Source organism: Schistocerca serialis, chromosome 2 (assembly GCF_023864345.2).
Source record: "Schistocerca serialis cubense isolate TAMUIC-IGC-003099 chromosome 2, iqSchSeri2.2, whole genome shotgun sequence".
Taxonomy (NCBI): domain Eukaryota; kingdom Metazoa; phylum Arthropoda; class Insecta; order Orthoptera; family Acrididae; genus Schistocerca; species Schistocerca serialis.
In genome coordinates, this window is record NC_064639.1 from 973003532 (window position 1) to 973027034 (window position 23503).

At 44.1% G+C, this 23503-nt stretch overlaps 1 protein-coding gene across 1 annotated transcript in view; it reads right to left on the reverse strand.

The window, feature by feature from the left end:
- Positions 1–23503, reverse strand: part of LOC126458375 (polypeptide N-acetylgalactosaminyltransferase 1-like) — a 361706-nt gene that overhangs the window by 267536 nt on the left and 70667 nt on the right. The gene's annotated exons all lie outside the window — the stretch shown is intronic.

Consider the following 23503-nt stretch of genomic DNA (forward strand, 5'->3'; position numbering starts at 1 on the left):
GGTGATGTACTTCAGGTTAAAGATGTATTCTGGGCAAGAACGGCCCTTTCGGAAACCAGCTTGATATTCCCCAATCAGTTGGTCAACATGACCTATGTTCTGTACTGCTCTGGAGAGAATCTCATATGGAACAGATACTAATGAGATGCCCCTATAGTTACTGACATTCTTTTTATTTATTTGTTGTGTGTAGAGGATGGTTTGAAGCTCACTGCCATTCAGTTGGTATCATCTCAGTTCTCCAAATCTTCTGAAGAAGTTGGACTAGTACGTCTAGAGTTTCATTACTTGCCAGCTTCAGTAGTTCCGCCACTATTGAATCCTCTCCAGCTGCCTTATTATTCGTAAGGTTGTTTATGATTTCTTTGATCTCCACTTTGCCAGGTTGGGTATTTTGTGGATCGGAGGGGCATAACAGGGAATCTTTATTTCGTTTCTTTACAATTAAGTAGGTTTACAAAATAACGAGACATGATCGTGCAATTTTCTTTGTTGGTCAGGCCGAGCTCCCCATTTTCGTTTCTAAAACAAAGGCTAGGGGCTTGGCGTCCTTTAAAATTCAACTTGAACGTCTGATAGAAGTCTCTGGCATTGTTTTTCCGGAAATCTTGATCGATCTGTTCTAACTGCTGTTTCTCATACAGTTGCTTAGCCCTTCGTAAACTTCTGGAAGCATATTTTCGAACTTCACGGAATACATCAAAATCTCCAGGTATGCTGGTCGAGTTCCACTTTTTCCAGGCATTTGTTCTTTGGACCACCACCTCATCACAAACCTCATTCCACCATCTACGCTTTCTCTTTTCAGCTATCAGTATCAGCTGCTTGTTGGATCTTGGAGGTGATGTCCATCAATTTCTGAGATTCAAATGTCAGTTGCTGGTGGTATTGTTCCAATACGTTTTGACTGATTTTGAACTTCTAGCTTATATCCTTTAACTGTTCCGAGGAAATTCAAATCTGACGTCACTATTCCATTTTGTCTTCCTTGTTTGCTATCCAAGCCTTAGATCTGTAAATTAGCAATGGAAAAGCTAGTGCTTTGTGGCATTTCAGTCGCGTGTGTTTAGTTGTCTTTTTCTTGAACATTCTTTTTACTGTCGCGCAGACAACCTAAAATTTTGCTATGTCATTCTTTGCATCTTGATGATAATCAAAAGGAATGTCTCAGCCTAGATAGCTGAAATGACTTACTTGTTATTACTTTTGTCTTTTCTATAGATATTTTGAAACTATAATTTTACCAATTTGGTTTAACTTTAAAATACTCTTGTAATTCTTCTTCTGAAATGGCTATTACAGCCCTGTTGTCGCATGGTGTATCATACAATGGACCCTATTTATTTTTATTCTTTGTTGTTTTTTGTTTCCTCATTACATAAAGATTCACCCGCAACAGGTGGAGAAGGTTCATCATCTGTCGTGAAGGCAGCTACTCTACGGAAAAAAAAAAAAAAAAAAAAAAATTCAAATGGCTCTGAGCACTATGGGACTTAACATCTGTGGTCATCAGTCCCCTAGAACTTAGAACTACTTAAACCTAACTAACCTAAGGACACCACACACATCCATGCCCGAGGCAGGATTCGAACCTGCGACCGTAGTGGTCACGCGGTTCCAGACTGAAGCGCCTTTAACCGCACGGCAATACCGGCCGGCCTACTCTAGGGAAGAACACACGAAATCACAGTTCTCTATCCTGCACGAAGAGGGGGTGAGCTACAGGCCATTAACCTCTATTAGTAAAGAAATTAACCACTGTCATTTATACCCAGGTGATTCATGTGGAAAAGATTCTGATGTGATTATGGTCGCTCGACGAGAATTAACAGACTTTGATGACGGACTGGTAGTTGGAGCTAGACGCATGGTACATTCCATCTCGGAAATCGTTAGGAAATTCGGTATTCCAAGATACAAAGTGTACCGACAATACCAAATTTCAGGCAGTACATCTCGCCACAGACAGCGCAATTGCCAACGGCCTTGACTTAACGACCGAGAGCAGCTGCGTTTGCGTAGAGGTGTCAGTGCTAACAGGTAAGGAACAAGTAACCGTAGAAATCAATGTGTTCCGTACGACGAACGCATCCGTTAGGATAGCGTGAGAAATGTGGCGTTAATGGGCTATGGCAACAAACGTTTCACGCGAGTGCCTTTGCTAACAGGACATTACCTGCAGCACTTCTGGGCTCGTGACCATGTCGGTAGGACCCCTAGACGACTGGAAAACCGTGGCCTCGTCAGACGAGTCCCAATTTCAGTTGATTAGAGCTGATGGTAGAGTTAGAATGTGGTGCAGACTCCACGCAGTCATGGATGCAAGTTGTCAACTAGGCACTGAGCAATTTGGTGGTATGGGCTGTGTTTACATGGAATGGACTGGCTCGTCTGGTCCAATTGAACCGATCATTGACTGGAAATGCTTATGTTCGGCTACTTGCTACTTGGAGAGCTTTTGCAGTCATTCATTAATTTCATGTTCCCAAATATATCACCTGGCCACAATTTTTTGTGACTGGTTTGAAGAAAATTCTGGGGAATTTGAGCACGTGATTCGGCCACCCACATCGCCCAACGGGAATCTCATCGAAAATTTATGGGACATAATCCAGACAAGTGGTGCACAAAATCCTGCACCGCAACACTTTTGCAATTGTGGACGGCTACAGAGGTCGCATCACTCAGTATTTCTACAGGGGGCCTTCCAACGACTTGGTGAGTCGATGCAAAGTCGAGTTGCTGCACTGCACCGAGCGAAAGAATTCCGACACGATATTACGAGGTAAATTCTCCACAGACGAATGAAATAACTGGTAGAAGCTGACCTCGGGGAAGATCAGTTTGGATTCCGTAGAAAAGTTGAAACACCTGAGGCAATACTGACCCTACGACTTATTTTAGAAAATAGATTAAGGAAAGGCAAAAATGGTTCAAATGGCTCTGAGCACTATGGGACTTAACATCTGAGGTCGTCAGTCCCCTAGAAATTAGAACTACTTACACCCAACTAACCTAAGGACATCACACACACCCATGCCCGAGGCAGGATTCGAACCTGCGACCGTAGCAGTCGCGCGGCACCGGACTGAAGCGCCTAGAACCCCTCGACCACCGCGGCCGGCAAGGAAAGGCAAACCTACGTTTCTAGCATTTGTAGACTTTGAAAAAGCTTTTGACAATGTTGACTGGAATACTCTCTTTCAAATTCTGAATGTGGCAGGGGTAAAATACAGGGAGCAAAAGGCTATTTACAATTTGTACAGAAACCAGGTGGCAGTTATAAGAGTCGAGGGGCATGAAAGGGAAGCAGTGGTCGGGAATGGAGTGAGACAGGGTTGTAGCCTATCCCCGATGTTATTCGATCAGTTTATTGAGCAAGCAGTAAAGGAAACAAAAGAAAAATTCGGAGTAGGAATTAAATCCATGGAGAAGAAATAAAAACTTTGAGGTTCGCCGATGACATTGTAATTCTGTCAGAGACAGCAAAGGACCTGGAAGAGCAGCTGAACTGAATGGACAGTATCTTGAAAGGAGGGTACAAGATGAACATCAACAAAAGCAAAACGAGGATAATGGAATGTAGTCGAATTAAATCGGGTGATGCTGAGGGAATTAGATTAGGAAATGAGATACTTAAAGTAGTAAATGGATTTTGCTATTTGGGGAGCAAAATAACTTATGGTGGTCGAAGTAGAGAGGATATAAAATGTAGGCTGGCAATGGGAAGGAAAGCGTTAACATCGAGTATAGATTTAAGCGTCAGGAAGTCGTTTCTGAAAGTATTTGTATGGAGTGTAGACGTGTATGGAAGTGAAACGTGGGCGATAAATAGTTTTGACAGGAAGAGAATAGAAGCTTTCGAAATGTGGTGCTACAGAAGAATGCTGAAGATTAGATGGGTAGATCACATAACTAATGGGGATGTGTTGAACAGAATTGGAGAGAAGAGAAATTTGTGGTACAACTTGACTAGAAGAACGGATCGGTTGGCAGGACATTTTCTAAAGCATCAAGGGATCACCAATTTAGTATTGGAGGGCAGCGTGGAGGGTAAAAATCGTAGAGGGAGACCAAGAGATGAATACACTAAGCAGATTCAGAAGGATGTAGGTTGCAGTAGGTACGGGGAGAAGAAGAAGCTTGCACAGGATAGAGTAGCATGGATAGCTGCATCAAACCAGTCTCTGGACTGAAGGCCACAACGACAACATTACGAGGTATTCCATGATTTTTGTCATCTCAGTATATGTTCATCATAGTTGTTTTAATTAGTGTAGATTTAGGAGGTGTGCAGTTACTAGGAATGGTGTTTAGGTGCTGGGACGGTACTAATCGTTGGATGCCCCTACAGTGGTCATTTGACTACCGACGGGAAGAGAGAAGCACCGCCCCGTGGCATGTGTGAGGGTGTCCGGAAGCAGGTCCGACCGTTTGTTCGCCGCGGCTGGCCGACTTCCCGTGCGCCGTCAGCTGTAAACCTGTTGCCGGTAAACGCCCTACACGCCGCCTGTAATCGCAGCCCTGCTGTATTGTACAGCGAAACATCGGCTGCCAAGCACGCAACAGGTAGCAAGTGGCAGCGGTGCGTGACTACCAGTCAAGTCCAGGAAATGGTGGAGAACACCCCGGTACTACAGGGCGGGCGGGCGCGCCGTAGATACGAGTACATACGGACGCGTAAGCCCCTATTGCTGCAGACATCTAACAGTAAGTCACTTGAAGGAGGGCACGGAGCCGAATTTCTGTCACCATGCATTACGCGAATTATAACCCTCAGTTAAAGATTTCTGGTGGGCGGTTTGCGGTTTTACGAGGCCTGTTCAGAAAGTAAGCTCCGATTGATTGCCAAATTGAAACCACAGTGAACATCAGAAATGTTTTACTTGTAACAATTAGCTACACCTTTCAGCTACTTCTCTACGTAGTCGCCGTTCTGACTTAGACTTTTGTCATAGCGTTGTACCAACTTTTCAATAGCCTCATCATAGATGGCAGCCGCCAGTGCTTTCCGCCAATTCTCCACGCTGGCCTACACCTCGTTGTCTGTGTCAAAATGTTGTCTTCAAAGACAGCGGTTCATGTAACCAGAGATGAAACTCAGGGGGAGACAATTGCGGACTGTATTGTGGGTAATCTCACATTTCCATTTGAAAACGATGCAGGAGCATCTTCATTGCCCCTGCAGAATGCGGCTGAGAATTGTCTTGAAGAAGAAACAGCACGACAGTTATGTAATGTTAGCTGCATAGCTTCAGGCGAAATTTCTCACAAGGCCCTCGTACTTGGCGGCAGACACTATTTTCTAGACATCTTTACGCACTCACTGCGAGCTAAGAAATGAGAAGAGCGACGTGATGCTAACTGGGGTTATACTAGAGACACTACCCAACACATCTGTGCAAAGCTTTATCGGATTTTCATAGTCGTTTCCATTTCGCGACCGATCGGAGCTTACTTTCTGAACGCCCCTCGTAAATCACCTCGGGGTATGACCTTACGGTGCATTTGACCTGCTGTAGTCGCACGGTGGCGCTGGCAGCAGTCCACATACGGAGAGGTGCGTTGATGCGTGTCAGAGTACGGTGCAGCGAGTAGTGTGCAGACGTTTTCAGATGTGCTAATGGTGACTGTGTGTTGAAAATGGCTCAAAGAACACGTATTGATGACATTATGGGGGGTAGAATACTAGGGCGAATGGAGGCTGGTCAAACACAGCAGGTCGTAGCACGGGCCCTCTGTGTGCCACAAAGTATGCTCTTAAGATTAGGGCAACGATTCCAGCAGACAGAAAACATGTCCAGGCGCTACAGTACGGCACGTCCACAGCGTACAACACCACAAGAAGACCCATATTTCACCATCAGTGTCCGCAGACAGCCACGGAGTACTGCAGGTAGCCTTGCTCCGAACCTTACCACAGCCACTAGAACAGTTGTCTCCAGACACACAGTCTACAGACGACTGAACAGACATGGTTTATTCGCCCGGAGACCTGCAAGGTGCATTCCACTGACCCCTGGTCACAGGAGAGCCCGTAAAGCCCGGTGTCAAGAACACAGTACCTTGTCATCGGAACAGTGGTCCCAGGTTATTTTCACGGACGAGTCCAGGTATAGTCTGATCAGTGATTCTCGCCGGGTTTTCATCTGGCGCGAACCAGGAACCAGATACCAACCTCTTAATGTCCTTGAAAGGGACCTGTATGGAGGTCGTGGTTTGATGGTGTGGGGTGAGATTATGACTGGTGCACGTACACCCCTGCATGACTTTGACAGAGGAGCTGGAACAGGTCAGATGTATCGGGACGTCATTTTGCACCAGTATGTCCGCCTTTTCAGGGGTGCAGTGGGTCCCACCTTCCTCCTGATGGATGATAACGTACAGCCTCACCGAGCTGGCATCGTGGAGTACCTTGAAACAGAAGATATCAGGCAAATGGAGTGGCCTGCCTGTTCTCCAGACCTAAACACCATGAGCACGTCTGGGATGCTCTCGGTCGACGTATCGCTGCACGTCTTCAAACCCCTAGGACACTTCAGCAGCTCCGACAGGCACTGGTGCGAGAATGGGAGGCTATACCCCAGCAGCTGCTCGACCACCTGGCCTAGAGTATTCCAACCCATTGTGCGACCTGTGTACGTGTGCATGGTGATCATATCCCATATTGATGTCGGGGTACATGCGCCAGAAACAGTGGCGTTTTGTAGCACATGTGTTTCGGGACGGTTTTCTCAACTTATCACCAATACCGTGGACTTACAGATCTGTGTCGTGTGTGTTCCCTATGTGCCTATGCTATTAGCGCCAGTTTTCTGTAGTGCAGTGTTGTGTGGCACCACATTCTGCAATTGTCCTTAATTTATGAGCCTGAGTGTGTATCTACATAAAGCGTGTCTCAAATCATTCGGGTAAAACTGATATAGATGATAGTGGTTCCAGAACCGATTACATTGAGATAGGGGACCAATGATGGGAAATACATATTTATTGTGTTATGGGTATACGCAAAGTACACAGCACAACAACAATGTAGCTCATAGTAACTGTTCAAAGTGACGACCGCATCTCGACGCGTCCACGAAAACGGCGCATGAAGTTCTGCTGCACTCTCACAAAGATCCCGGGTGTCTGTTGTACACTGGAACAGGCAGCGAGTGATAAGCAGTGTACAGCCCTACCACCGGACGGACATACTATACGCAGTTCATAGCACGTCTGTCATGTGACGACAGCATGTACCGCACCGCCACATTAATCTATGCTGCACACACGCCAGTATCTCTAGTGTCTGTTGTCCATCGCATCAGACAGCTTGTGATTTGACAGTGGTGAGGCACATTACTATGTACAGTGAATGACACGTAGTTAAAGATGGAACGACACCTGTGATGAGAGTTGGCAGGCATGCATTTAACGTACGGTGCAGCAGGATGTAGTGCCCATAAGGTAACACAAAGGTAAAGAGAGCGCTTTCCTAACAGGTGTCGTCCTAACAAGAAGTAGTTATTCTCCGTGGATACCAACTTAAGAGGGACAGGTCGTTCACGCAACAGAGAGCCATCCAAAGTTGCCACCATAAATGTGACTGTGTGGTGTCTGTTCTTTTGGACCTGTCCGGAAGAACAGACAGCACACGCATTCCGCAGCTGCGATACATGTCCGAACACTAGACTTTGAGGAGATGGTGTTGGATCGCGTGTCCGACCACCGACTTACAGTAAGGGAGCAAAAGTATCCGGACACCCCCAAAAACATACTTTTTTCATATTAGGTGCATTGTGCTGCCACCTACTGCCAGGTACTCCATATCAGCGACGTCAGTAGTCATTAGAAATCGTAAGAGAGCAGAATGGGGCGCTCTGCGGAACTCACGGACTTCGAACGTGGTCAGATCATTGGGTGTCACTTGTGTCATACGTCTGTACAGGAGATTTCCACACTCCAAAACATTCCAAGGTCCACTGTTTCCAAAGTGATAGTGAAGTGAAAACGTGAAGTGACACGTACAGCGCAAGAGCGTACAGGCCGACCTCGTGTGTTGACTGAGACCGCCGACAGTTGAGGAGGGTCATAGTGTGTAATAGGCAGACATCTATCCAGACCATAATGTTACTTTAAATCCGTCTTGATTGCAAATTTTTTTTTATTATTCATATGACCGGTTTCGGTTCATTCAGAACCATCTTCAGATCTGTAAAAATAATTATACTAATTTACTATTTCACGAAAGCAAATCTTTTTCATCCTATCTTATCAACATCAAATGTACCAGAACGTACCTGATATTTAAGTTACAGGAGTAACCCGTCCAATTCAGCAACTTTCACATGCTACGTCACATAAAATTGGTTGGCAGAGTGCACGTCATTTATATTAATTACAAAACAGTAAAATTATCATTTTTATACGATCTATGGTGCTGGTGTGAATGATAATTTTACTGTTTTTTAATCCTGACAAGTACAGATTTTAGCTTTGACATCTACATATTTTAATTAAATATTTTTAATATAAAAAAGATCTACTGAATACAGTATGTGCAAATGGAATGTAACAAATGTACCAGACGCCACCTGTCGGTAATAGTGTTATAATTAATATAAATGACGTGCACTCTGCCAACCAATTTTATGTGACGTAGCATGTGAAAGTTGCTGAATTGGACGGGTTACTCCTGTAACTTAAATATCAGGTACGTTCTGGTACATTTGATGTTGATAAGATAGGATGAAAAAGATTTGCTTTCGTGAAATAGTAAATTAGTATAATTATTTTTACAGATCTGAAGATGGTTCTGAATGAACCGAAACCGGTCATATGAATAATAATAAAAAAAAATTTGCAATCAAGACGGATTTAAAGTAACATTATAAAATCACCGATTGCTGTTATCCCATAAGACATTATGTCTGTTTTTGCAAAATATCCAGACCATCACACAGGAATTCCAAATTGCATCAGGATCCACTTCAAATACTATGACAGTTAAGGGAGAGGTGATATCATGGTCGAGTGGCTGCTCATAAGCCACACATCAGGACGGTAAATGCCAAATGACGCCTCGCTTGGTGTAAGGAGCGTAAACATTGGACGATTGAACTGTGGAAAAAGTTGTATGGAGTGACGAATCACGGTACACCATGTGGCGATCCGATGGCAGTGTGTGGGTATGGCGAATGCCCGGTGAACGTCATCTGCCAGCGTGTGTAGCGCCAACAGTAAAATTCGGAGGCGGTGGTGTTATGGTGTGGTCGTGTTTTTGATGGAGGGGGCTTGCACCCCTTGTTGTTTTGCGTGGCACTATCACAGCATAGGCCTAAATTGATGTTTTAAGCACCTTCTTGCTTCCCACAATTGCAATTCGGGGATGGCGATTCCATCTTTCAACACGATTAAGCACCTGTTCATAATGCACGAGTCCTATTGAACACCTCTGGGATGTTTTGGAACGCCGTGCCAGGCCTCACCGACCGACATCGATACCTCTCCTCAGCGCAGCCATTCCCCAGCACTTTATTGAACGTATGCCTGAGAGAGTGGAAGCTGTCATCAAGGCGAAGGGTGGGCCAACACCATATTGAATTCCAGCATCATCGATGGAGGCGTTACTAACTTTTAAGTCATTTTCTGCCAGGTGTCCGGGTACTTTGGATCACAGTGTATAAGCACCCGTCAACCTGGCCGTGAAACGCTTACTTCGACGAATACAGTGCGGAAAGTACTGCTGGAACAGGTATTACAGCCCTGTCATGAAGACCATGTGGAAACACTGGGACCAAAGGATTTTGAGACTCGCGTTCTGTCCACCGAAGTGCTGTAGTGCCGAACTTCGTACAGTTTGTGTTGCTCACTGATGAGGCCTCATTCACCCGCGACAGTGTTTTCAACTGCCGCAACAGCCATTCTGGAGTGAGCCTTATTTCCGTTTCTGTATAGTCCGCACGGAATTCCGTGGCTGGTAGATGGGCAGCTGGCGCTGGACATGTGGGAAGAATGATAGTGGTGGGGGTTACGGGCAGGCATTCCAGGGGAAATGCCGAGTGCTGGAGGGAAGTGCTGTTCTAAACTGAAACCTATACTCACATTTTTTGTAAATATTAAGTGGGCCCCCTCCACGCCCACACTTGCGTGGTGACCATTCAAAAAGATCTACGTCGCATCTCATTTCGTTAGTATTTAAAAAGAATTCCACCGAAAACGCAGCGACTTCATTTCGCCTGGTTTGTTAGCTGTTCGTAACTTTCAGAGAAGCATCATGGGTGGCGAATTTTGGCCGCTGTGGTCGAGCGGTTCTAAGTGCTTCAGTCCGGACCCGCGCTGCTGCTACGGTCGCAGGTTCGAATCCTGCCTGGGGCATCGATGTGTGTGATGTCCTTAGATTAGTTAGATTTACGTAGTTCTATGTCCGGGGGACTGATGACCTCAGATGTTAAGTCCCATTGTAAGAGGTCCATGATTAAGGAATTTGGTGCTAGCGCACTCGAGCACATGTAATTTCGATGGACTGCTCTCGCGCTGCCTGCGATATGTAAGCTATAAGAGAATCTCAGACCAGAGGGCAGTGTTGGCTGCAGTAGGAACTGTGTAGCAGTTATAGTAGTAATAGCGAGCAGTCGTGTGTATGAAGTTGGCTGGGCCGGTCGTGGGGAGCGATGGCGGTGCCTGAGCGTTGTAGTATAAGGTAAGAGCAGCCTCGCGCTTATGTACGATTGTAATATCAAGTCCCATGTAAATGTTTTTAAAAATCTCTTAATAATAATCTTTCTTATAAAAATTAACTTTTGACAATCATTCATCTCAATTTAAAGAATTTACTAATTTCTCCAATCCATGGTCATCCCAATTATTGGAAAGAAAAAGCAGTTGTTTCTTTTTATACATGACAAATCTATCGGCCAGCATTGCACTGGGCTGTGCCAGAAAAATTTCTTATAGGAGCAGATATATATGCGTTATGCGGCGACCTTGTTGAGGTAAGAATTTCAATTTATTCAGAATGATCTTTCAGGGCCATGACACAGCACTGGTGACGTCCAAATTTACCAGTTTAAATTCACAGTCAATTATTGATAGGTTATAAGTGAACCACAACTTTATTGAGAAATTAGTCACACTGTATTATTGGTAGGTTACGGAATTTATCTGTTGGTAGGTTACGCAGAATGTGAATGCTGTAACTATATTTTTTACTGTTGGGAGGTTACACCATAGTGCTTAGTGCCATTTGAGACTGTCTCTTAGGAAGACATTAAACGAATTTTTATCTGCTTTTCTAAATAGATATATTTTACGTTTACTTACAGGGTGTCTGGATGTTACCATATTCAGTCTCGCTAAAACGACCATGTGATCACTAATTCCTGTATCCGTAATGATGGTATCTATTTGCTCAAGAACATTTGTTGCTAACAGGTCACTTATGTATTCGCAAACATTTACATTTCGAGCAGGATCCTGAATCAATTGATCAAAATAATTTTCGGACAAAGCATTTAGTCCAATTTCGGACGATATTTTCTGCCTATCACCGGCTTTGAACATACGGGGTGTTTCTGCGAGACGTGCGAAAATTTAACAGGGCATAGAGGATGCTCCACTCAACAATTTGAGGTAAGGAACCTGGGGTCATAGAAGTCAGCTTAAGGAGATAATAGGAATAAAATCACATTACTGTGTACTTTTTTATTTACATTAGTTACAGTTACCTGCAAATTCCATCACTGACACAATGAACGTACAATTTGTACTCTAGCTTACAGAATGTGCTGAAACTCAATGTAAGCATGATATCTGCGTACAAGATTCCGATGCGCCCTGACAAATATCGCAGGTGCGATCAGAATCGTATCATAGGCAGCTACAATTCTGCAACTAATTCCATCTCCGTATCCACTGGGGTCAGATAAACAAGTGACTTTATATGTCCCCATTGAGCCGTGCATGGCTCGTGTTCCCGCCATCATGTGTTTTACGCCCTGTTTTTAACGTACTTCCACCTCACTACGTTAATTTAAATTACTACTGTCACTGAGTTGCTGCTCTGCCTGACCGTGACCGGCGTTAGCAGCCCGTATCGATATATCCCTTCTCGTAGTATCTTTGCTCGACTGCTATTGTTGTGGACTGGCAAGACAGCCAATCCACTAGGACAGGAGGAAGCTGAAAGGCACGCGTTTACGCTCACGCAGGCTGGCGTGAGGTCTGGAAAATGATAAGGAATTGAGACTAGCAAAAAACGTACGTAGCTTCGGGAATACTTAACTTTAATCCATAATTGGTGAACATCGCTCTTGACGATACAGGTATTACAAGATCAATAACAACTGATAATGGCGCCTTGCTGGGTCGTAGCAAATGACGTAGCTGAAGGCTATGCTAACTATCGTCTCGGCAAATGAGAGCGTAATTTGTCAGTGAACCATCGCTAGCAAAGTCGGCTGTACAACTGGGGCGAGTGCTAGGAAGTCTCTCTAGACCTGCCGTGTGGCGGCGCTCGGTCTGCAATCACTAACGGACCGCGGCCGATTTAAAGGCTACCACCTAGCAAGTGTGGTGTCTGGCGGTGAGGCCACAGCTATTACTTCCCGGTTGTTGTCTGTCCTCAGGCAGGTCGGATTTCGATTTCGGGTTGCTAGTTCGGGCCTCAGCTTCGGGCTGCCAGTCAGTTGGAACTCGTCTGGAGCGCAGTCCGGACCTGCCAGTCGGGGAGTGAGGCCTGTGTCGGCATGGCTCGCCCGACCATTGCCGCCCCGCATCACTTGAGCCGGACCACGGTCTTGGTGGATCGTCGGTCGGTCGTCCTACCGGGCGACGCGTTTTGGCTCGTTAATGAGTCGGCTGTGTGTGTGTGCATCGCTCCAGATTTGCCTTTGTGCGTGCTTAGTTACTGTTGTGTGTCGTTCAGGTCTTCGTGCAAGTGTTTGTCAGGTTGTTTGTGTGTAGTTGGCGTTATTTCCACTGACGTCGATTTTTGATGTTCTCTGCATTCTGAGTTGTTAGTCGGAACGTGCGAGGAGGAGAGTTCACGGCTGCAGTTCGGGTCGTGAGTTGCGCCCTGGCAGTCAGTTGCAACGCTCTGGAGCGCAGCCCGGGCCAGCCAGTCGCCGGCTTGCAGCAGCAATGAACCCTGCGTGGACATCGCCCGCCCGACCGTTGCCACCACGCATAACTTAGGCCGGGCCTGACTTTTGGTGGATTGTTGGTCGGTCGGTCCGTGACTGTCCCCTGGTTGGGTTCGCACGAATTAAGTGTAGTTGGACTCACCACCCGTCTCGCCTAAGTGAACGAGGGCAGACCGATACACTAGAGACTCCTTAGTGCCGTTCTCTTAATTATCCTTCCGGCAGTGTTAATGTTGTTGTAATTTAACTGTATTTTATATTTTAATTTGGCAAGGTTAGTAGTGGGCCTTCAGCCCTGGAAATATGTTCTCAGAGTTTCCTTCAAGCGCAAACGTTATCGCCTTCTGCTCTTGAAAGATTATTGTAATTTCCTCTGAAAGATTTTACAAGTTATTGTGGGTCTTCCGCCTTTGTTGTTGCAAGAAGGAAATTTTGAAACTTAATGTATTGTTTTACCGATTGTTGCAATATATATTTCCTTAATTCGCAGAATTTAACTTTGCGGCCTTCAGCTATCTTATTGCGTTTGTTTCTCTCTTTCTATGCACCTTGTGGGCCATCAGCCCTGTTAGCATCTTAAAACATTGTGGCCTTCTGCCTTCAGTAATCATCACAGTATATCTGGAATTTTGAAGATTTAATCCGGCGGCCTTCAGCCGCTCCGCATGCTGATCTCATATATGTATACGATTTATCTTATTCGTAAATTTAACTGCGTGTCATGTCTTTTCAAAATTGAACTTATTCTAAAGCATCTGTTTGGAGGCCTTCAGCCGAGAAGCAAATTTAATTATTTCAAAAGTGTATTTGAGAACTAAATGATAATAAATTACAATTGTGAAATGAATCCGACCGCAACTCCATTGGCCCTTTCCACAATCGTAATTACCTGTTAGCCCTGCGTGATTTAGCGGGCGTTTCACTCATGGGAAATAATCAGGTCAGGTGACCTCGCAGGCCATGGAATAACACCTACCATTCCAACCCATCTATCAGGAAATACTGTTCCGGTACTGCTCCATCGTATTGTACTGTACGTCCCTGAATAGCACTGTGTAATGAATGGGTCTGTCGTTGATTCGTAGCACGTTCTGTCATGGGACAATGTAAATACGATACAACAGAGTCACCTTACGGACAAGTAAAGTAAACAAAACCTTCATTACGACTTCCTGGTAATCAGGCTCATCGTCCTGGCTTCCTTGCAGGAAATAATGTACATGTAAATAAACAGCACAGTACTCGTAAATTTGTAGCAAGTGCGTCGTAAATAAGCTGGACAAGAGTAATGCTAGAGAAAGCGGTAGATAAGTTTACCTCCATATCCTTAAGTTGGCTTCTCTGACCCCAGGTTCCCTACCTCAGATTGTTCTGTGAAGCATTCTCTATATCGGTCACATTTTTGCACGCTCTTACGGAAACAAACTCTATAACATATCGAGCATTGATTGAAGTTACCAGTAACTGTAACTCTAATCTTTCAGCAGCTCTCCGGCCTTCTTCAGTACCATGGATGTAATTACTCGCGTCTTAACACATGTCCTATCACTCTGTCCCTCGTTCTAGTTTCGGTTTTCGCCGATTCTATGGTGAATCTCATTTTTTTATTTTATCAGTCCACCCAGCTTTCAGCTTCCTGTAACACTATATATGAAACGCTTCGATTCTCTTCTATTTTTCCTCACAGTCCATGATTCACTTTCGTCCAGTATCTAAATTCTCAGAAATTTCTTCGTTTAATTAAGGCCCATATTTAATGTTAATAAACTTCTTTTACGGAGGAATGCTAGTCTACATCTTGTATCCTCATTGCTTCGTGCGTAATGCTTATTTTATTTTCAAGGTAGCAGAATTGCTCCATAGTTAATGTAACAGAGCATGTACTTTGTAGTGTAGCATTTAATTATACGTCCACTAACCAAGTCTTAGTCAGTGTTGCCATCAATACATCTAGCTTAAAAGCTATGGACCGTACCGTTCCCGTATCTTATTGGGCCCTTTTATTTTGCAACGGCAGATCAATACGCCTTCACTGGCAGTTCTTCGCTTTGGTTCCCTCTAGCAGTGTGGGACAATACCAGACACTCCATTTTTCTCTGGCGATTTGTTCCTTGCTAGCGCGCATTGTTAGTGTTGGTGGGTTCCATTGTCCGCTCGCCATTGATTTCCTTTAACAACTGTTTTCGCTGGCCATTCATTAGGGTTTTACCGCTCCGCCAAGTCCGTGGAAGAAAGCGTGCGCCCTCGTCTCCCACGAGGACAACAGAGTACACATTTCCGCGCTCTCAAAGCACGACGTCTTCCCGGCAACGCCGCAGCGGAAAAGGATGCGTCACCGTTCTCTTTTCGCACGAATCTCACGCTGCGGCTTTTTCCCGAATGTCCGAAAGAACAGATACTATCTTAGTAAATATGTTGTTAAGGCTCACCGGCCACTTGACTACCTTCATCTTATGTTCGACTGCACAAACAGTGCCCGAACTCTTACGGGAATCGGCAACGCGCCGCGAGTAATGAGTGTAATGGGCGGGGGCACTACCAATGTAGTGCGGGACAATACGTTGAGAATGTGGATTTCGCGGGAGGCGTGCCAGAGAAAAATCCCTGCAGTCGCACTATCCTCTATGTCCTCGGTGGCTCAGATGGATAGAGAGTCTGCCTTGTAAGCAGGAGATCCGGGGTTCGAGTCCCTGTCGGGGCACACATTTTCATCTGTCCTCGTTGACGTATGTCAACGCCTGTAAGTAGCTAAGGGTGTTCATTTCATTGGAACAATAAATTATATAAAAAATGAAGACCGACAAAGCTTTGAAATACTTTATTTCCAAAATATTAAGACGTGAACTAGACAAAGTGGATCTCTCCTTATAAAGGAGAAATGAATCAACTAAAAGAAACTTCAAGAAGACTGCATAGAAGAGACAAGCTAAGTAACTTATTCCTCTGCGAATAGTGGTTCTTCACCACACTGCAATAGTTCGCCTCGCCTTTGCATTCCGTTATATGCTTATTACACCAGTGCACGCCACTGACATCTGATGAACTTCAATCATTAATTTTAACGAGCATCAAAACAAAGGTAGAGCCTAGAAGCCGCAAGATAGGATAAAATATTATCTACGTAGACAATGTAAGAAGCTACTCTAGATGCTACTGTGGAGAAATGGGAACACCTGCCTCGGTCGTAGAACCTCAGAAGACACGGAGACACACAGCTTAAGACGTCATAGTTTATGTGATGCCACCAATATGCCACCCCCACCCTCCTCCCCGCTTCTCCATCTCCACGTCCCCGGACCTTACAAAGAACACAACTCCCATGTATAAAATAGATTCTAAGGCATGATTACTTTAGTTTTGAAAAAAGCTATTTTCCACATATCTCAAATTTTATGCTATTGTATCACTTGAACTATTTGTGGTAAAACGATATAATTTTGCAGGCAAGTTCAGTGGTATATGTGGATACTATAAAAAAAAGTTCAGATGTGTGTGAAATCTTATGGGACTTGACTGCTAAGGTCATCAGTCCCTAAGCTTACGCACTACTTAACCCAAATTATCCTAAGGACGAACACACACACCCATGCCTGAGGGAGGACTCGAACCTCCGCCGGGACCAGCCGTACAGTCTATGACTGCAGCGCCTGAGACCGCTCGGCTAATCCCGCGCGGCCGTGGATACTATCTGCAGAACGTGTTCCGAGTAGAGTTGATAAGCAAAGAAGTAATAAAACGTCATGCCTGATGCAGAAGGTCTGCTGGATGAACATCAAAAATGTAGTTGGGGGGGGGGGGGGGAGGGGGTGTCAGCTACAAAAAGTTTCGGAAAGTTTTGAACTTATGTGTAAAAATTTGTAGGAAGTCGAACGTGGTCTCATTCTCAAATGTAGAAGAATGTATTCTCGGTAATTTACGTGCCGTGAGACATGCTGGTTCCAGACATATACACAGTCCTGTGTTTACTGTCAGATGCGATACACAGCTATACACACAGAGAGCGCCAAATAGAAGTACCAGTTTCCAGTGTGGTGCCACATAGTTACAGTGTTAGTCACCACCGAGATGCTTTTAATAATTTCCACAATGAAACTGTCTCGAAATCTGGCATAGAACCCAGATTCTGGTCATACATAAAACACACCAGTGGCAAGACGCAATCAATACCTTCATTTCGCGATGACAGCGATGAAGTCACTGATGACAGTGCCACTATAGCAGAGTTATTAAACACGGTTTTCCGAAACTCCTTCACCAAAGAAGACGAAATACACATTCCTGAATTCCAATCAAGAACAACTGCCAAGATGAGAAACACAAAAGTGGATATCCTCGGTGTAACAAAGCAGTTTAAATCAATTAATAAAGCCAAGGCCTCCGGTCCAGATTGTATACCGGTCAGGTTCCTCTCAGAGTATGCTGATACAATAGCCCCATATTTAGCAATTATATACAACCGCTCGCTCACAAGATGATCCGTACCTAAAGACTGGAAAATTGCTCAAGTCACACCAACACCGAAAGAGGGAACTACGAGTAATCTGCTGAACTACAGGCCCGTATCACTAACGTCGATTTGCAGTAGGGTTTTGGAACATATACTGTGTTCTAACATTATGAAGTACCTCGAAGAAAACTATTTATTTACACATAGTGAGGATTTACGAAATATCGTTCTTGCGAAACACAACTAGCTCTTTATACTCATGAAGTAATGAGTGCTATCAACAGGGGATCTCAAACTGATTCCGTATTTTTAGATTTCCAGAAGGCTTTCGACACCGTTCCTCGCAAGTATCTTCTAACCAAACTGTGTGCCTGTGGAATATCGCGTTAGTTGTTCGATTGGATTCGTGATTTCCTGTCACAAAGGTCACAGTTAATAGTAATAAGTGGAAAGTCATCGAGTGAAACAGGAGTAATATCCTGTGTTCCGCAATGAAGTGTTATAGGCCCTCTATTGTTCCTGATCTATATTAACGACATAGGAGAAAATCTGAGTAGCCGTCTTAGATTGTTTACAGATGATGCTGTTATTTGCCCTCTTGTAAAGTCATCAGCGGACCAAAACGAATTCCAAAGTGATTTAGATTAGATATCAGTATGGTGCGAAAAGTGGCAGTTGGCCCTGAATATACAGATTCCACCAGTGTGACTGTCCACAACGTGCCTTGAATATATTAACTCGTTCTTATTCTGTGTTAACGTAGAGAGACATAAGGGCGGTGTTAAGTCAGTTCAGGCAGGAGCCCCCAGGGATCTGTTCTGGGACCCATATTGTACAATATTTTCACGCATGACATTCCAAGGCGAGATAGCACTCCATCTTGCTCCCTTCGCAGGTGACACTGCTGTCTACGCGTTATCCGAACCCCAATTACATAGTCTTCAATATCTAAAGAGACTCGACTAGATTACACAGTGTTGCAGTTTCTGTCGGCCGGGGTGACCGAGCGGTTCTAGGCACTACAATCTGGAACCGCGCGACCACTGCGGTCGCAGGTTCGAATCGTGCCTTGGGCATGGATGTGTGTGATGTCCTTAGGTTAGTTAGGTTTAAGTAGTTCTAAGTTCTAGGGAACTGATGACCTCTGAAGTTAAATCCCATAGTGCTCAGAGCCATTTGAACCATTTTTTTTTTGCAATTTCTGGGAAATAAAAATCAGTGCGACTAGGTGCAGTGCCGTAATGTTCATAACTAGAAGGAAACTTCCCAACCGTCTGATCTCTGGTGTGACACGGTCAAATACTTAAGTTTAAAATTCGATAGAAAGCTCTTGTGGAAAGCGCACCTGTAGCCTAGGTTCAGGTAGGCTGTACCATTTATCCCCATTGTTCAATTTATTCGATTTATGCCCGATGCACTGGCCGGTCAAATCAAGTTACACAGATAAAAGGTGGAGGTCCTTCCAAATTTACGTTACGGCCGTAAGATCCCACAGAACAAAAGCACATACAGTTCGAAGTAAGGCTGTCAGGATGATAATTGATTCACCCTGGTTCATCCCGACCTCACTTATACACAAGACACAAACATGCCCCCCCCCCCTCTCATCTCATCAACCATTTAACAAAGAACCCAAACATTCTACTCAAATTAAGAAAGCTCACCTCATCAACTCATTTCATTCTTAGGCACTGACCTATTCCAGATTAACTAAAAACATCCGAAAAACACTATTATCCGCCAATTCCGGACTAAAAATCATTCCAACACACACACACACACACACACACACACACACACACACACACACACACACACAAACCACAATAATCAAACCCCCTGTAACATTCACGAGATAAATTTTAGCTACAGTGCGACGAGAGGAAATTATGCCTGTAACAGTTATAAACATTATCTATTCGACATATGAAAAAATAGTGAAAACGACGATAAATATTAATTATTTATATAATATTCTATGATGTAATTGCACATATCGATGTGTATCATACAAAGACAATGATAATTGTAAATTCCTTTTATGATCTGCGTTTGTCTTCCTTTGTTTTTACCTTTTGTTGGTTGGCTTTTGTAGGTTGCGGACGCATATCAAACTGAGGTCTGTTAGGAAATTGTAATTATCTGTTGATTATTACTTGAGAATAGAGTTCATTATTATTATAAATATGAGTGAATAATTATTTGTAACTTTAATTCCTCTCTCAGTAAGCATTATCTGTGTTAATTATTTCTTTCCGCTGCAAGGAGCGCAGCCATTGACGATAGCGATTTGTATCGCGTTTTTGTCTGTGTTTCCCTTAGAAACAAATCAAATGTTTGCTTGATGAAGTCTAAATAGTGCACAATACGGAAGTAGAGTTTATAGAGTTTAGTAAGTATTTCAAATACTTACTTATTTGGTCTAACAATAGAAAGTCTCTATCAATTGTCTGCCGCCATCTTAACAATTATCTCAGTGGCAAATTCAAATTACGCAACTCTGCAGACATAAATGCCGAACGTAATACAAATGTGTAAAAATAAATGTGCACCGGTGGTCCGGAACTCATTTTAATGAAAATTATTCGAATCAGGTTGGTTCTTTAAAAACAGTGCTCATAGCACGATCCTTATAAGAAACTTTTCTAGCTGTTGGTTTCAGGTAACATACGTCAGTGTTGTGCGGGGCTGATATTCGGTGGTTTTAGTGATCATTTTGCTGAAGATATCTATTTCCATCATAATCAATAGTTGCATAGAATCTGTTGTATGAAATGTGATTTAGCGACACTTAGACAACTTACAGACAACACTTTAACACGTTAACTTTGAGTTCTTTAGCAACTTGATCAATTCTTTAGCCAGGAGAAAAATTAATCAGTAATTATTCAATGTAATAAAATAAGATTATCTTTTTCATTTACAAATTAGTTAGATACCAAACCACTGAATAACACAGCGAACGCCACACCCCTCCCCCCGTTTTTCGAAACCCAAATTAGAGAGAAGGCACAAACGCAAAGGCCAGCTGTCTTTCCAACTACCTAATACGCGGCACGATACTCTGTCAGTTACCAGTTGCTTTCAGTCATCGACCAGTTGTCGCAATGTCTCACTAGCTGCCGAGTGTCGCCATATGCGTTATTAACACAGCCAAAACTTACATACTGATATAGACAGCAAAATGGTTCAAATGGCTCTGAGCACTATGGGACTTAACATAAGTCATCAGTCCCCTAGAACTTAGAACTGCTTAAACCTAACTAACCTAAGGACATAACACACATCCATGCCCGAGGCAGGATTCGAACCTGCGACCGTAGCGGTCGCGCGGTTCCAGACTGATGCGCCTTCGTGGTTCACCGACCCAGGAGTGGTTGAGGAGTGGTTTCAACTACCCAAGCCACTTCCATTCATGTTCTGGTGGTTCGTTTCAGTGGTTCGCTGTCGGGGAGGTTTTCCTGTGAGCAAAACCTCGTGTTTCTATTGCTAAACTTTAGCCGCCATGAGGTGCAATTAACTATATCGGATGACCAATTCGAGTGCACAGCGGAATTTTCTGCCTTGTGGCCGTTAGTGTTGCGGTTACCTGCCCTGGCCGCTAACGTAATTTCAGGCAGCTTCCTTTCCTCACATGTTGTCGCTGTCCAACATGGTGTGTAGTTTTGACAGCTTAATACATATTTCATTGTGGATTATCACGTTCATAACCTTTTGTGTCTGAGTTCTCATGTACTGATTGATGGCAAGCAAGTCGTGTCGGTCGGTTCGTGGCTGTCCCCTGGTTGGGTTCCGACAGATCGAGTGTAGCTGGGTTCACCACCTGTCTCACCTAAGTAAACGAGGGCAGACCGACCCCCCTGGAGACTACTGAGTTCCCTTGTCTTTATTGTCTTTCCCAGCGGTGTTTCATTATCTGTTTTCAGCTACTTAAAATTTAAGTCTTTTGGTTATTTTTGTCCTTTTCTTAAAAATGTTGCAGAATTAATTGTGGGTTTTCAGTCTTGCAACCTTATTCTTAAAACTATCTTTCAAGCTTAAACATTGTGGCCTTCTGCCTTTAAAAGTTTATGGTAATATATTCTAAAATTTTGACACTTAATTGTGGCTTTCAGCCATTTGTATTGTTCCTTGCATATGTTTGTTCTATCTACCTTGCCTTGAGGTTTTCCATCTCGCTGTGATAGATGTTTTTTAAAAATTATTTTATTGCTATTTTAATTGGACTTTTTCTTGTTGATTTTTTTTAGATTTCTTGTTTGGAAGCCTTCAACCGTGAAAGAGTTCGTAAATGTTCGGCTATGTGCCTCTTTGGTTGTAAATGCGTCATTAAATTACAGTAAATTACAGTTAGAAGGTGAAACTGAGCCCCAACCTTAATTGGCCCTTTCCACAATCCTAATTACCTGTTCTGCCCAGCGGGTTTAGCTGGAGTTTCAACTTTGTCATTGTAAAGGAATTTCGACCTTTTACATACTGCAATGTATTCACAATCAACATACCATAATTTTATCACCCAGACAGTTTTTTTAAGACTTTCATGTCGTATCATATGAGGCTTACAAACTGAAGCGCCATAGAAACGTATATGCATGCATATTCAAATACAGAGATACGTAACAGGCAGAATACGGAACTGCCATCGGAAACGCCTATATAAGACAACAAGTGTCTGGCGCAGTTGTTAGATCGGTTAATGCTGTTACAATGGCAGGTTATCAAGATTTAAGTGACTTTGAGCGTGGTGTTATAGTCGGCGCACGAGCTATACGACACAGCGTCTCCGAGGTAGTGATTAAGTGGGGATTTCCCCGTACGAGCATTTCACAAATGTACCGTGAATATCAGGAATCCGGTAAAACATCAAACCTCCAACATCGCTGTGGACGGAAAAAGATCCTGCAAGAACGGGACCTACGACGACTGAAGAGAATCGTTCAGCTTGACAGATGTGCAACCCGTCGGCATATTGCTGCAGATTTCAATGCTGGGCCATCAACAAGTGTCAGCTTGCGAACCACTCAATGAAACATGATCGGTATGGGCTTTCAGAGCCGAAGGACCACTCGCGTACTCTTGATGACTGCTCGACACAAAGCTTTATGCCTCGCCTAGGCCCGTTAACACCGACAGTGGACTGTTGATGACTGGAAACATGTTGGCTGGTGGAGGAGTCTCGTTTCAAATTGTATCGAGCAGAAGGACGTGTACGGGAATGGAGAGAGTCTCACGAACCCATGGACCCTGCCTGTCAACAGGGGACTGTTCAACCTGGTGGAGGCTCTGTAATGGTGTGGGGCGTGTGCAGTTGGAGTAATATGGGACCCCTGATACGTCTAGATACGACTGTGACAGGAGTCGTGTAGGTAAGCATCCTGTCTGATCACCTGCACCCATTCATGTCCATACTGAAGTCAGAGGGACTTGGGCAATTCCAGCAGGACAATGCAACACCCCACAAGTCCAGAATTGCTACAGAGTGGCTCCAGGAACACTCTGCTGAGTTTAAACACTTCCGCTGGCTACCGAACTCCCCAGACATGAACATTACTGACAAGGGAACCTCCCAATCGCACCACCCTCAGATTTAGTTGCAAGTTGGCACAGTGGATAGGCCTTGAAAAACTGAACACAGATCAATTGAGAAAACAGGAAGAAGTTGTTTGGAACTGTGAAGAAATAAGCAAAATATACAAACTGAGTAGTTCATGGTAAGATAGACAACATCAAGGACACTGGAAACGCAGGAGCACCGTGGTCTCGTGGTAACGTGAGCAGGTGCGGAACGAAAGGTCCTTGGTTCAAATCTTCCATCGAGTGAAAAGTTTAATTTTTTATTTTCAGTTTATGTAGCAAACTCTTATGTTTTCATCACTTTTTTGGGAGTGATTATCACATTCACAAGAAAACCTAAATCGGGCAAGGTAGAAGA